This window comes from Ranitomeya imitator, chromosome 4 (genome assembly GCF_032444005.1).
Source record: "Ranitomeya imitator isolate aRanImi1 chromosome 4, aRanImi1.pri, whole genome shotgun sequence".
Classification (NCBI taxonomy): domain Eukaryota; kingdom Metazoa; phylum Chordata; class Amphibia; order Anura; family Dendrobatidae; genus Ranitomeya; species Ranitomeya imitator.
Window position 1 is genome coordinate 671834022 of NC_091285.1, and position 13254 is coordinate 671847275.

Consider the following 13254-nt stretch of genomic DNA (forward strand, 5'->3'; position numbering starts at 1 on the left):
TTATATACTACGTGGCTGTGCTATATACTACGCGGCCGGCCGTGAACAATCAGCGACAGGCGCTTCGCTAATTGGTTGCGGCCGGCCGAATCCAGTGTATTCAATGTATTATTCTAAAATCTTCATAAATAAACTACATACAGTTATATGAAAAAGTTTGGGCACCCCTATTAATCTTAAGCTTAATGTTTTATAAAAATTGTTTTTTTTTGCAACAGCTATTTCAGTTTCATATATCTAATAACTGTTGGACACAGTAATGTTTCTGCCTTGAAATGAGGTTTATTGTGCTAAGAGAAAATGTATAATCTGCATTCAAACAAAATTTGACAGGTGCATAAGTATGGGCACCCCACCAGAAAAGTGACATTAATATTTAGTAGATCCTCCTTTTGCAAAAATAACAGCTTCTAGTCGCTTCCTGTAGCTTTTAATGAGTTCCTGGATCCTGGATGAAGGTATTTTTGACCATTCCTCTTTACAAAACAATTCCAGTTCAGTTAAGTTTGATGGTCGCTGAGCATGGACAGCCCTCTTCAAATGATCCCACAGATGTTCAATGATATTCAGGTCTGGGGACTGGGATGGCCATTCCAGAACAGTGTAATTGTTCCTCTGCATGAATGCCTGAGTAGATTTGGAGCGGTGTTTTGGATCATTGTCTTGCTGAAAGATCCATCCCCTGCGTAATTCCTTGTGCAAAGTGCGTTGTACAGTTGACCGATGCACAGTGACACCATCTGCAGCAAGTTGATGATGCAGCTCTCTGGAGGTGGTCGGAGGATTGTCCTTGACTGATCTCACCATTCTTCTTCTCTGCCTTTCTGATGTTTTTCTTGGCCTGCCACTTCTGGCCTTAACAAGAACTGTACCTGTTTCTTCCATTTCCTTACTATGTTCCTCACAGTGGAAATTGACAGGTTAAATCTCTGAGACAGCTTTTTGTATCCTTCCCCTGAACAACTATGTTGAATAATCTTTGTTTTCAGATCATTAGACAGTTGTTTTGAGGAGCCCATGATGCCACTCTTCAGAGGAGTTTCAAACAGGAGAACAACTTGCAAGTGGCCACTTTAACCCCTTCATGACCCAGCCTATTTTGACCTTAAAGACCTTGCCGTTTTTTGCAATTCTGACCAGTGTCCCTTTATGAGGTAATAACTCAGGAACGCTTCAATGGATCCTAGCGGTTCTGAGACTGTTTTTTCGTGACATATTGGGCTTCATGTTAGTGGTAAATTTAGGTCAATAAATTCTGCGTTTATTTGTGATAAAAACGGAAATTTGGCGAAAATTTTGAAAATTTCGCAATTTTCACAATTTGAATTTTTATTCTGTTAAACCAGAGAGATATGTGACACAAAATAGTTAATAAATAACATTTCCCACATGTTTACTTTACATCAGCACAATTTTGGAAACAAAATTTTTTTTTGTTAGGAAGTTATAAGGGTTAAAATTTGACCAGCGATTTGTCATTTTTACAACGAAATTTACAAAACCATTTTTTTTAGGGACCACCTCACATTTGAAGTCAGTTTGAGGGGTCTATATGGCTGAAAATACCCAAAAGTGACACCATTCTAAAAACTGCACCCCTCAAGGTACTCAAAACCACATTCAAGAAGTTTATTAACCCTTCAGGTGCTTCACAGCAGCAGAAGCAACATGGAAGGAAAAAATGAACATTTAACTTTTTAGTCACAAAAATTATCTTTTAGCAACAATTTTTTTATTTTCCCAATGGTAAAAGGAGAAACTGAACCACGAAAGTTGTTGTCCAATTTGTCCTGAGTACGCTGATACCTCATATGTGGGGGTAAACCACTGTTTGGGCGCACGGCAGGGCTTGGAAGGGAAGGAGCGCCATTTGACTTTTTGAATCAAAAATTGGCTCCACTCTTTAGCGGACACCATGTCACGTTTGGAGAGCCCCCGTGTGCCTAAAAATTGGAGCTCCCCCACAAGTGACCCCATTTTGGAGACTAGACGCCCCAAGGAACTTATCTAGATGCATAGTGAGCACTTTGAACCCCCAGGTGCTTCACAAATTGATCCGTAAAAATGAAAAAGTACTTTTTTTTTCACAAAAAAATTCTTTTAGCCTCAATTTTTTCATTTTCACATGGGCAACAGGATAAAATGGATCCTAAAATGTGTTGGGCAATTTCTCCTGAGTACGCCGATACCTCACATGTGGGGGTAAACCACTGTTTGGGCACATGGTAAGGCTCGGAAGGGAAGGAGCGCCATTTGACTTTTTGAATGAAAAATTATTTCCATCGTTAGCGGACACCATGTCGCGTTTGGAGAGCTCCTGTGTGCCTAAACATTGGCGCTCCCCCACAAGTGACCCCATTTTGGAAACGAGACCCCCCAAGGAACTTATTTAGATGCCTAGTGAGCACTTTAAACCCTCAGGTGCTTCACAAATTGATCTGTAAAAATGAAAAAGTACTTTTTTTTCACAAAAAAATTCTTTTCGCCTTAATTTTTTCATTTTCACATGGGCAGTAGGATAAAATGGATCATAAAATTTGTTGGGCAATTTCTCCCGAGTACGCCGATACCTCATATGTGGGGGTAAACCACTGTTTGGGCACACGGCAGGGCTCGGAAGGGAAGGCGCGCCATTTGACTTTTTGAATGGAAAATTAGCTCCAATTGTTAGCGGACACCATGTCACGTTTGGAGAGCCACTGTGTGCCTATGCATTGGAACTCCCCCACAAGTGACCCCATTTTGGAAACTAGACCCCCCAAGGAACTTATCTAGATGCATATTGAGCACTTTAAACCCCCAGGTGCTTCACAGAAGTTTATAACGCAGAGCCATGAAAATAAAAAATAATTTTTCTTTCCTCAAAAATGATTTTTTTAGCCTGGAATTTCCTATTTTGCCAAGGATAATAGGAGAAATTGGACCCCAAATATTGTTGTCCAGTTTGTCCTGAGTACGCTGATACCCCATATGTGGGGGTAAACCACTGTTTGGGCGCACGGCAGGGCTCGGAAGGGATGGCACGCCATTTGGCTTTTTAAATGGAAAATTAGCTTCAATCATTAGCGGACACCATGTCACGTTTGGAGAGCCCCTGTGTGCCTAAACATTGGAGATCCCCCAGAAATGACCCCATTTTGGAAACTAGACCCCCAAAGGAACTAATCTAGATGTGTCGTGAGGACTTTGAACCCCCAAGTGCTTCACAGAAGTTTATAAAGCAGAGCCATGAAAATAAAATAAAAAAATTATTTTCTCAAAAATGATCTTTTAGCCTGCAATTTTTTATTTTACAAAGGGTAACAGGAGAAATTTGACCCCAAAAGTTGTTGTCCAGTTTCTCCTGAGTATGCTGATACCCCATATGTGGGGGTAAACCACTGTTTGGGCACATGCCGGGGCTCGGAAGTGAAGTAGTGACGTTTTGAAATAAAGACTTTGATGGAATGCTCTGTGGGCGTCACGTTGCGTTTGCAGAGCCCCTGATGTGGCTTAACAGTAGAAACCCCCCACAAGTGACCCAATTTTGGAAACTAGACCCCGAAAGGAACTTATCTAGATGTGTGGTGAGCACTTTGAACCCCCAAGTGCTTCACAGAAGTTTATAATGCAGAGCCGTGAAAATAATAAATACGTTTTCTTTCCTCAAAAATAATTATTTAGCCCAGAATTTTTTATTTTCCCAAGGGTTACAGGAGAAATTGGACCCCAAAAGTTGTTGTCCAGTTTCTCCTGAGCACGCTGATACCCCATGTGTGGGGGTAAACCACTGTTTGGGCACACGTCGGGGCTCAGAAGGGAAGTAGTGACTTTTGAAATGCAGACTTTGATGGAATGGTCTGCGGGCGTCACATTGCGTTTGCAGAGCCCCTGATGTGCCTAAACAGTAGAAACCCCCCACAAGTTACCCCATTTTAGAAACTAGACCCCCCAAGGAACTTATCTAGATATGTGATGAGCACTTTGAACCCCCAAGTGCTTCACAGACGTTTACAACGCAGAGCCGTGAAAATAAAACATCATTTTTCTTTCCTCAAAAATGATGTTTTAGCAAGCATTTCTTTATTTTCACAAGGGTAACAGGAGAAACTGGACCCCAGTAATTGTTGCGCAGTTTATCCTGAGTATGCTGGTACCCCATATGTGGGGGTAAACCACTGTTTGGGCACACGTCGGGGCTCGGAATTGAGGGAGCACCATTTGACTTTTTGAATACGAGATTGGCTGGAATCAATGGTGGCGCCATGTTGCGTTTGGAGACCCCCTGATGTGCCTAAACAGTGGAAACCCCTCAATTCTACCTCCAACACTAACCCCCCCACACCCCTAACCCTAATCCCAACTCTAGCCATAACCGTAATCACAACCCTAACCCCAACACACCCCTAACCACAACCCTAACCCCAACACACCCCTAACCCTAATCCCAACTGTAGCCATAACCCTAATTCCAACCCTAACCCTAAGGCTATGTGCCCACGTTGCGGATTCGTGTGAGATTTTTCAGCATCATGTTTGAAAAATCCGCGGGTAAAAGGCACTGCGTTTTACCTGCGGATTTTCCGCGGATTTCCAGTGTTTTTTGTGCGGATTTCACCTGCGGATTCCTATTGAGGAACAGGTGTAAAACGCTGCGGAATCCGCACAAAGAATTGACATGCTGCGGAAAATACAACGCAGCGTTTCCGCGCGGTATTTTCCGCACCATGGGCACAGCGGATTTGGTTTTTCATATGTTTACATGGTACTGTAAACCTGATGGAACACTGCTGCGAATCCGCAGCGGCCAATCCGCACCGTGTGCACATAGCCTAATTCTAAAGGTATGTGCACACGCTGCGGAAAACGCTGCGGATCCGCAGCAGTTTCCCATGAGTTTACAGTTCAATGTAAACCTACGGGAAACAAAAATCGCTGTACACATGCTGCGGAAAAACTGCACGGAAACGCAGCGGTTTACATTCCGCAGCATGTCACTTCTTTGTGCGGATTCCGCAGCGGTTTTACAACTGCTCCAATAGAAAATCGCAATTGTAAAACCGCAGTGAAATGCGCAGAAAAAAACGCGGTAAATCCGCCATAAATCCGCAGCGGTTTAGCACTGCGGATTTATCAAATCCGCAGCGGAAAAATCCGCAGAGGACCAGAATACGTGTGCACATACCGAAACCCTAACCCTAGCCCTAACCCTACCCCTACCCCTAACCCTACCCCTAACCCTAACCCTACCCCTAACCCTACCCCTAACCCTATTCTAACATTAGTGGAAAAAAAAAATTTCTTTATTTTTTTATTGTCCCTACCTATGGGGGTGACAAAGGGGGGGGGGGGGTCATTTATTATTTTTTTTATTTTGATCACTGAGATATAATCTATCTCAGTGATCAAAATGTACTTTGGAACGAATCTGCCGGCCGGCAGATTCGGCGGGCGCACTGCCAGGGAGAAGACGGACGGAGCCCCGCAGGATCGGTAAGTATGATGGGGTGGGGGGGAGCACGGGGGGGGGATCGGAGCATGGGGGGGAATCGGAGCGCGGCAGGCGTGGAACGGAGCACGGGGGGCGTGGAACGGAGCATGGGGGGGCTGGAACGGAGCACGGGGGGGTGGAACGGAGCAGGGGGGGTGGATTGGAGTGCAGGGGGGGTGATTGGAGCACGGGGGGAGCGGACAAGAGCATGGGGGGAGCGGAGCACTGGACGGAGGGGAGCCGGAGCAGTGTACCGGCCAGATCGGGGGGCTGGGGGGGCGATCGGAGGGGTGGGGGCACATTTGTATTTCCAGCCATGGCCGATGATATTTCAGCATCGGCCATGGCTGGATTGTAATATTTCACCCGTTATAATAGGTGAAATATTACAAATCGCTCTGATTGGCAATTTCACTTTCAACAGCCAATCAGAGCGATCGTAGCCACGAGGGGTGGGCTAAACTACCACTCCCCCTGTCCCTGCAGATCGGGTGAAATGGGAGTTAACCCTTTCACCCGATCTGCAGGGACGCGATCTTTCCATGACGCCACATAGGCGTCATGGGTCGGATTGGCACCGACTTTCATGACGCCTACGTGGCGTCATGGGTCGGGAAGGGGTTAAGTAGCTTTTCTCATGATTGCATACACCTGGCTATGAAGTTCAAAGCTCAATGAGGTTAGAAAACCAAAAAAAGTGCTTTAGTAAGTCAGTAAAAAGTAGGGAGGAGTATTTAAAACAAGAAAATGAAAAGGGTGCCCATACTTATGCACGTGGCAAATTTAGTTTGAATGCAGATTGCACATTTTCTGTTAGTACAATAAACCTCATTTCAAGGCAGAAACATTACTGTGTCCAACAGTTATTAGATATATGAAACTGAAATAGCTGTTGCAAAAAAACAATTTTTATAAAACATTAAGCTTAAGATTAATAGGGGTGCCCAAACTTTTTCATATAACTGTACATATTCTAGAATACCCGAGGCGTTACAATCGGGCTACCATCTAGTAAGTACATAAAGGCTCATCTCAGTTTTGCCAGAAAACATCTTGGTGCTCCCCAAGACTTTTGGGAGAATACTCAGTGGACTGACAAGAAAAATGTTCAACTTTTTGGAAAGTGTATGTCCCATTACATCTGGCATAGAAATAACACAGCATTCCAGAAAAGGAACATCACACCAGTAAAATGCGGTGGTGGTAGTGTGATGGTCTGGGGCTGTTTTGCTGCTTCAGGACCTGGGAGACTTGCATTGTTAAATGCAATCATGAATTCTGCTGTCTACCAAAAAATCCTGAAGGAGAATGTCCGGCCATCTGTTCGTGACCTCAAGCTGAAGCACACTTGGGTTATACAGCAGGACAATGATCTAAAACTCACCAGCAAGTCCACCTCTGAATGGCTTAAGGAAAACAAAATTAAGACTTTGGAGTGGCCTAGTCAAAGTCCTGACCGTAATCCTTTTGAGATGCTGCAACATGACCTTAAAACGCGGCTCATGCTCAGAAACCCTCCAATGTGGCTGAATTATGAGTATTCTGAAAAGCTGAGTGGGGAAAATTCCTCCAGATTGTTGTAGAAGACTCATTGCCAGTTATCACAAATGATTGATTGCAGTTGTTGCTGCTAATTGTGGCTCAATCAGTTATTAGGTTTAGGGGGCTATCACTTTTTCACACAAGGCCCTGCAGGTTTGGATTTTTTTCCATTAATAATAACTCATTTATAAACTGCATTTTGTGATTACTTGTGTTATCTTTGTCTAATATTTACATTTGTTTGGTGATTTGAAACATTTAAGTGTGACACACATGCAAAAGAATAGGAAATCAGAAAGGGGGCAAACATCTTTTTCAGATAACTGTAGATGACCATAGGAAACTATCACAGAGTACTTGAAACCTATAGATGATGTTAGGAAACCATCACAATGTACATGAGGCTTATAGATGACTATAGGAGACCATTGATATATATGGGTACGAAAAGTATTCAGACCCTTAAAATTTTTCACTCTTTGTTTAATTGCAGCCATTTGGTAAATTCAAAAAAGTTCAATTTTTTCTCATTAATGTACACTCTGCACCACATCTTGACTGAAAAAAACAGAAATGTAGAAATTTTTGCAAATTTATTAAAAAAGAAAAACTGAAATATCACATGGTCATAAGTATTCAGACCTTATTTGCTCATACACTCATATGTAAGTCACATGCTGTCCATTTCCTTGTGATCCTCCTTGAGATGGTTCTACTCCTTTATTGGAGGCCAGCTGTGTTTCATTAAACTGATAGGACTTGATTTGGAAAGGCGCACACCTGTCTATATAAGACCTCACAGCTCACAGTGCATGTCAGACCAAATGAGAATCATGAGGTCAAAGGAGCAGGCCAAGGAGCTCAGAGACAGAATTGTGGCAAGGCACAGATCTGGCCAAGGTTACAACAGAATTTCTGTAGTATTCAAGGTTCCTAAGAGCACAGTGGCCTCCATAATCCTTAAATGGAAGAAGTTTGGGACCATCAGAAGTCTTCCTAGACCTGGCTGTCCAGCCAAACTGAGCAATCGTGGGAGAAGAGCCTTGGTGAGAGAGGTGAAGAAGAACCCCAAGATCACTGTAGCTGAGCTCCAGAGATGCAGTAGGGAGACGAAAACGAAACTAAAATCATCATCAGTACATTAATAGAACACCAGAGCCATCAATAGTACATAACTACAGCACCAGAACCATTATCAGTACATAAATAGGTCACTAGAACCACGATCAGTGTATGAATACATCACCATAACCATCATTAGTAAATAAATACAATACAGTACCATCATCAGTACATGAATATGATAACAGAACCACCATCAGTACATGACTACATAACCAGAATTACTATAAGTACTTGAATGCAAGAACCAAGCTTAGTACAGCAATAAATTGTATTATCAAGTCAGAATCATATACAATTGTATTGTATGAATCTACAACTCCCAGTATGCCTTTAATAATGGTAAGGAGATACTGGGAGTTGATGTTAACAGCAATCATCAGACTGCTGACAATACAGGAACCACTGTACTGATGATATACAGCACTCTGGTGTGGATAGATTGGTGCCTGAGTATGGTTCCAATCCGTAATAGTAGCTAGATGAAAACTTGGCACTCAGGAAGATGATGAAAGATAAAACAATGTTCATTTATTCATGCAATCCAATAAATCCAGAATGTAATTCCAGAAAATTATTGACGTTTCGATCCTGTATGCGGACCTTCATCAGAAAGATGCGGATTACTATGGGTGCAATGAATGAGCCATGTGAGTAGCAGTATGCGAATTGCAAGCGTCATTACAGGCTGTGTGTCCTAAACATCAAAAAGTTTGTGAAGTTACATTTTGCATTTATCAGATTGCATTGATAAATAGACATTGTTTTCTTCTGGACGGTATCACCTGTTATTCCAGCCCAGGATACTTGGACGACATCCCACAATTTTTTGGCATTTGTCGGCTTTGTCTCAGAAACGGCATTTTTTATGTCGCCCCACAAGTCTTGTATCGGATTAATGTCCGGCTATTGGGCTGGCCGCTCCATAACCTCAATTTTGTTGGCCTGGATTGAAGATTTTTCTCATTTACTGGTGTGTTTAGGGTCGCTGTCTTGTTGAAACCCCCATTTCCAGGGCATATCCTCTTTAGCGTAAGATAACACGATCTCTTCTTGTATTTTGCTATATGCAAACTGGTCCATGATCCCTGGTGTGGGGTAAATAGATCCGGCACCATAGTAAGAGAAACCTGCCCATATCATGATGCTTCCACCATGCTTCACTGTGTGCAGAGTGCACTGTGGCTGAATGCAGAGTTTGGGGGTCGTCTGACGCACTGTCTGTGGCCCTTGGAACAATTTTACTTTCATCAGTCCACACAATGTTTCTCCATTTCTCTTTAGGCCGGTTGATGTGATCTTTGGCAAATTGTATCTGCTTCAGTACATGACTTTATTAACAGTGGGACTTTGCGGAGATTTCTTGCTCAGAGATTAGCGTCACACAGGCGTCTTCTAACTGTCCCAGTCCTTGCAGGTAACGTGAGACTGTCTGTGATCATCCTGGAGCCGATCGTTGGCTGAGCCTTTGCCATTCTGGCTCTTCTTCCATCCATTCCAATGGTCGTCTTCCGTTTTCTTCCACGTCTCTCTGGTTTGGCTTTCCACCTATCACTGTCTGCTCTTCTTTATAAGTTTTACCCTCTCCAGTCACCTTTTCAATTAAGGTACGCTGTTCTTCTGAACAATGTCTCGAACGGCCCACATTTCTCAGGTGTTCTAGGAGAAATAAATGTACAACATGTGCTGGCTTCAGCCTTAAATAAGGACCAGCGGATTCACACCGGTCTCTTCACACAATGATTGACCTCACTGATTGATCTCCACACTGCTATTATTGTGAACACTTTCCCCTTTCAATTAATTATTCTAATGCACAGACTCAGAAACCTGCAGATCGTGAATGTGGAGTCTGGAGATCTTCTTAGAATCTCTGCACCAACTGGTAAATTGTGTGACGTGTGGTGATATCATTTATACCAAAAACCATTATTAGTCTGGTTAGTCATAGTGGACGGCTGGTATTTTGAACACTACTGTAGGATTGTGTTTCTCTTTATACTGTATGTCTGTGACATATCTGTTTATATGTGTATGTCTTCAATTATATTTATGCCTATATGTGTCTTTGTATTTGTCTGTATATGTTGGTTACCGACCATAGTAGATCACACAATTATTCTGTATGCTGACCGACCATATATTTATTACATACTATATGATTGTCCATGTAGCCATACTTTATTAGACCCTACCAGAAAGATTTGGCTGCCTACTACTCCTACTACTTTTTCTTGCATTGACATATTCCATTTCCCATAATCCCTTGTGTGTGCACATTTCTGTAACCCGTATGTGTGTAAGTCTGCATGTGTATATGGGACTGCATGTGCATGACTGTGTGTACATGCGTGCTGTCTAGTGTATCACTGCGTGTGTGACTGCGGGTGTTTATGTACGTATGTGTGCGCGTGCCCGTGTGTTTGTGTGCATGACTGTGGGTGTGTATGTGCGTGACTGTGGGTGTGTGACACCCCAGGGTCCTGGTTGTCACAGTGTCATTGCTTTCCTCACGGGGAGAGTGATGTCACGCTTGGAAGCAATGAAGGATTCCTTTTATCAGGTAATCACAATACAAACAACACGTTCACACTCCAGGCCAGAAGGGGGAGCTCTGAACCCGGATTAAGGGGAACTTCCCTACATTCTGGTCTGGAAGGAAAAGTAGTCAGTTCCTGTCAGAGAGACAGAGGGGAAGGAAGCAGAAAGATGTGCTAGAGAGAGAGATTGCCAGAAGGGAGCTTGTCAAGGAACATCAGCTAGGCAGAGCTGGTACAATAGACGAATAGCTGAGCAGACGTGGGGGTCTGCAGCTCCTGGCGGAAAGAAGTGAGACTGAAGGGGCCATGTAGCCAGAGTTGTTACAGCTCCTGGAGAAAGAGAACTGAGAAAGAACGGACAGCTTGTGGAAAGCGTGCAGGAGAGAGGGCAGGAGAGTGACACCAGGGGAGCAGAGCAATGATTTGGCTACCTCCCTGGCTAGCACAGATTCTGGTAGCCGGAAGACCGAGGCCTTGTCGAACTCTAAGAGGCATAGCTGAAACCGGCAGGACAGCTGAACTTTAAGTTACCTGTCCACATTTACACCCAGGAGGCACAGTGACATATAGGGCCCGGGTCGTGATAGAGACCCTGTAAAAAGGCTCGCGTTACCAGTCATACGGATTGTGTCCTAACCTATATGGGGGACAGAGAGGAACTGTGAGGACCTTATCAGAAGCCATAGGCAGTAAGGGACTATAACACCACTGCGCTTTGAGGAAGGCTTTCATCTCCACCTGGTAAAGGGGACTCTGGATTTGCTTCCAAGCCGGCCGTACCCTGCCTGTACCTGTGATCTGGTGCCCTGGACTGCGGTTGCCTGAAGCTTCAGTAAACCAGGTAAAGAGACTGCAAACCTGTGTCAGCTTTCTTCACTGCACCTCTCACCATCTTCACCTATACACGGGAGCCCTGGGGATATACTTCACCTGTGGGAAGTTATACCATCTAGCTGCCATACCATCACCACAGAGGACCCCTTAAGCAGCGTCGGTCCCTACTGACCGAATACCACAGGTGGCGTAACGAACATAAACTTTAATTAATATCCATTTTACATGGGCGCCCAGGGCCACGGACGGGGTCGCCGTGACACATCCCCTTAAGTACCGGACCCGGTACAGAGTACCTCATGACCCTGGCGGGCGTTCCAGGTGTGTATGTGTATTTACGTGACTGCGTGTGTTTATCTACGTATGTGTACGCGTGACTGTGTTTGTGTATGACTGCGGGTGTGTATGTGTGTGACTGCGGGTGTGTATGTGTGTGACTGTGAGTGTGTATGTGTTTTACTGCAGGTGTGTGTGTGACTGCGGGTGGGTATGTGTGTGACTGCAGATGTGTATGTGTGTGACTGCGGGTGTGTGTGAGACTGCGGGTGTGTGTGTGACTGCGGGTGTGTATGTGTGTGACTGCGGGTGTGTGTGTGACTGCGGGTGTGTATGTGACTGCGGGTGTGTGTGTGACTGCGGGTGTGTATGTGACTGCGGGTGTGTGTGTGACTGCGGGTGTGTGTGTGACTGCGGGTGTGTATGTGTGTGACTGCGGGTGTGTGTGTGACTGCGGGTGTGTGTGTGACTGCGGGTGTGTGTGTGACTGCGGGTGTGTATGTGTGTGACTGCGGGTGTGTATGTGTGTGACTGCGGGTGTGTATGTGTGTGACTGCGGGTGTGTATGTGTGTGACTGCGGGTGTGTATGTGTGTGACTGCGGGTGTGTATGTGTGTGACTGCGGGTGTGTATGTGTGTGACTGCGGGTGTGTATGTGTGTGACTGCGGGTGTGTATGTGTGTGACTGCGGGTGTGTATGTGTGTGACTGCGGGTGTGTATGTGTGTGTGAGACTGCGGGTGTTATGTGTGTGATTGTGGGTGTGTGTGTGAGACTGCGGGTGTTATGTGTGTGATTGTGGGTGTGTGTGTGTGACTGCGGGTGTGTATGTGTTTTACTGCGGGTGTGTATGTAAGTGTGTAACTGCGGGTGTGTATGTGTGTGATTGCGGGTGTATGTATAAGTGTGTGATTGTGGAGGTATATGTGTAAGTGTGTGACTGCGGGTGTGTATGTGTGTGATTGCGGGTGTATAAGTGTGTGATTGAGGGGGTGTATGTGTGTGTGTGTGACTGCGGGTGTATGTGTAAGTGTGTGACTGCGGGTGTGTGACTGCAGGTGTGTATGTGTAAGTGTGTGACTGCGGGTGTGTATGTGTGTGATTGCGGGTGTATGTATAAGTGTGTGATTGTGGGGGTATATGTGTAAGTGTGTGACTGCGGGTGTGTATGTGTGTGATTGCGGGTGTATAAGTGTGTGATTGAGGGGGTGTATGTGTGTGTGTGTGACTGCGGGTGTATGTGTAAGTGTGTGACTGCGGGTGTGTGACTGCAGGTGTGTATGTGTAAGTGTGTGACTGCGGGTGTGTATGTGTGTGATTGCGGGTGTATAAGTGTGTGATTGAGGGGGTGTATGTGTGTGTGTGTGTGACTGCGGGTGTATGTGTAAGTGTGTGACTGCGGGTGTGTATGTGTGTGACTGCAGGTGTGTATGTGTAAAGGCCCCGTCACACATAGCGAGATCGCTAGCGA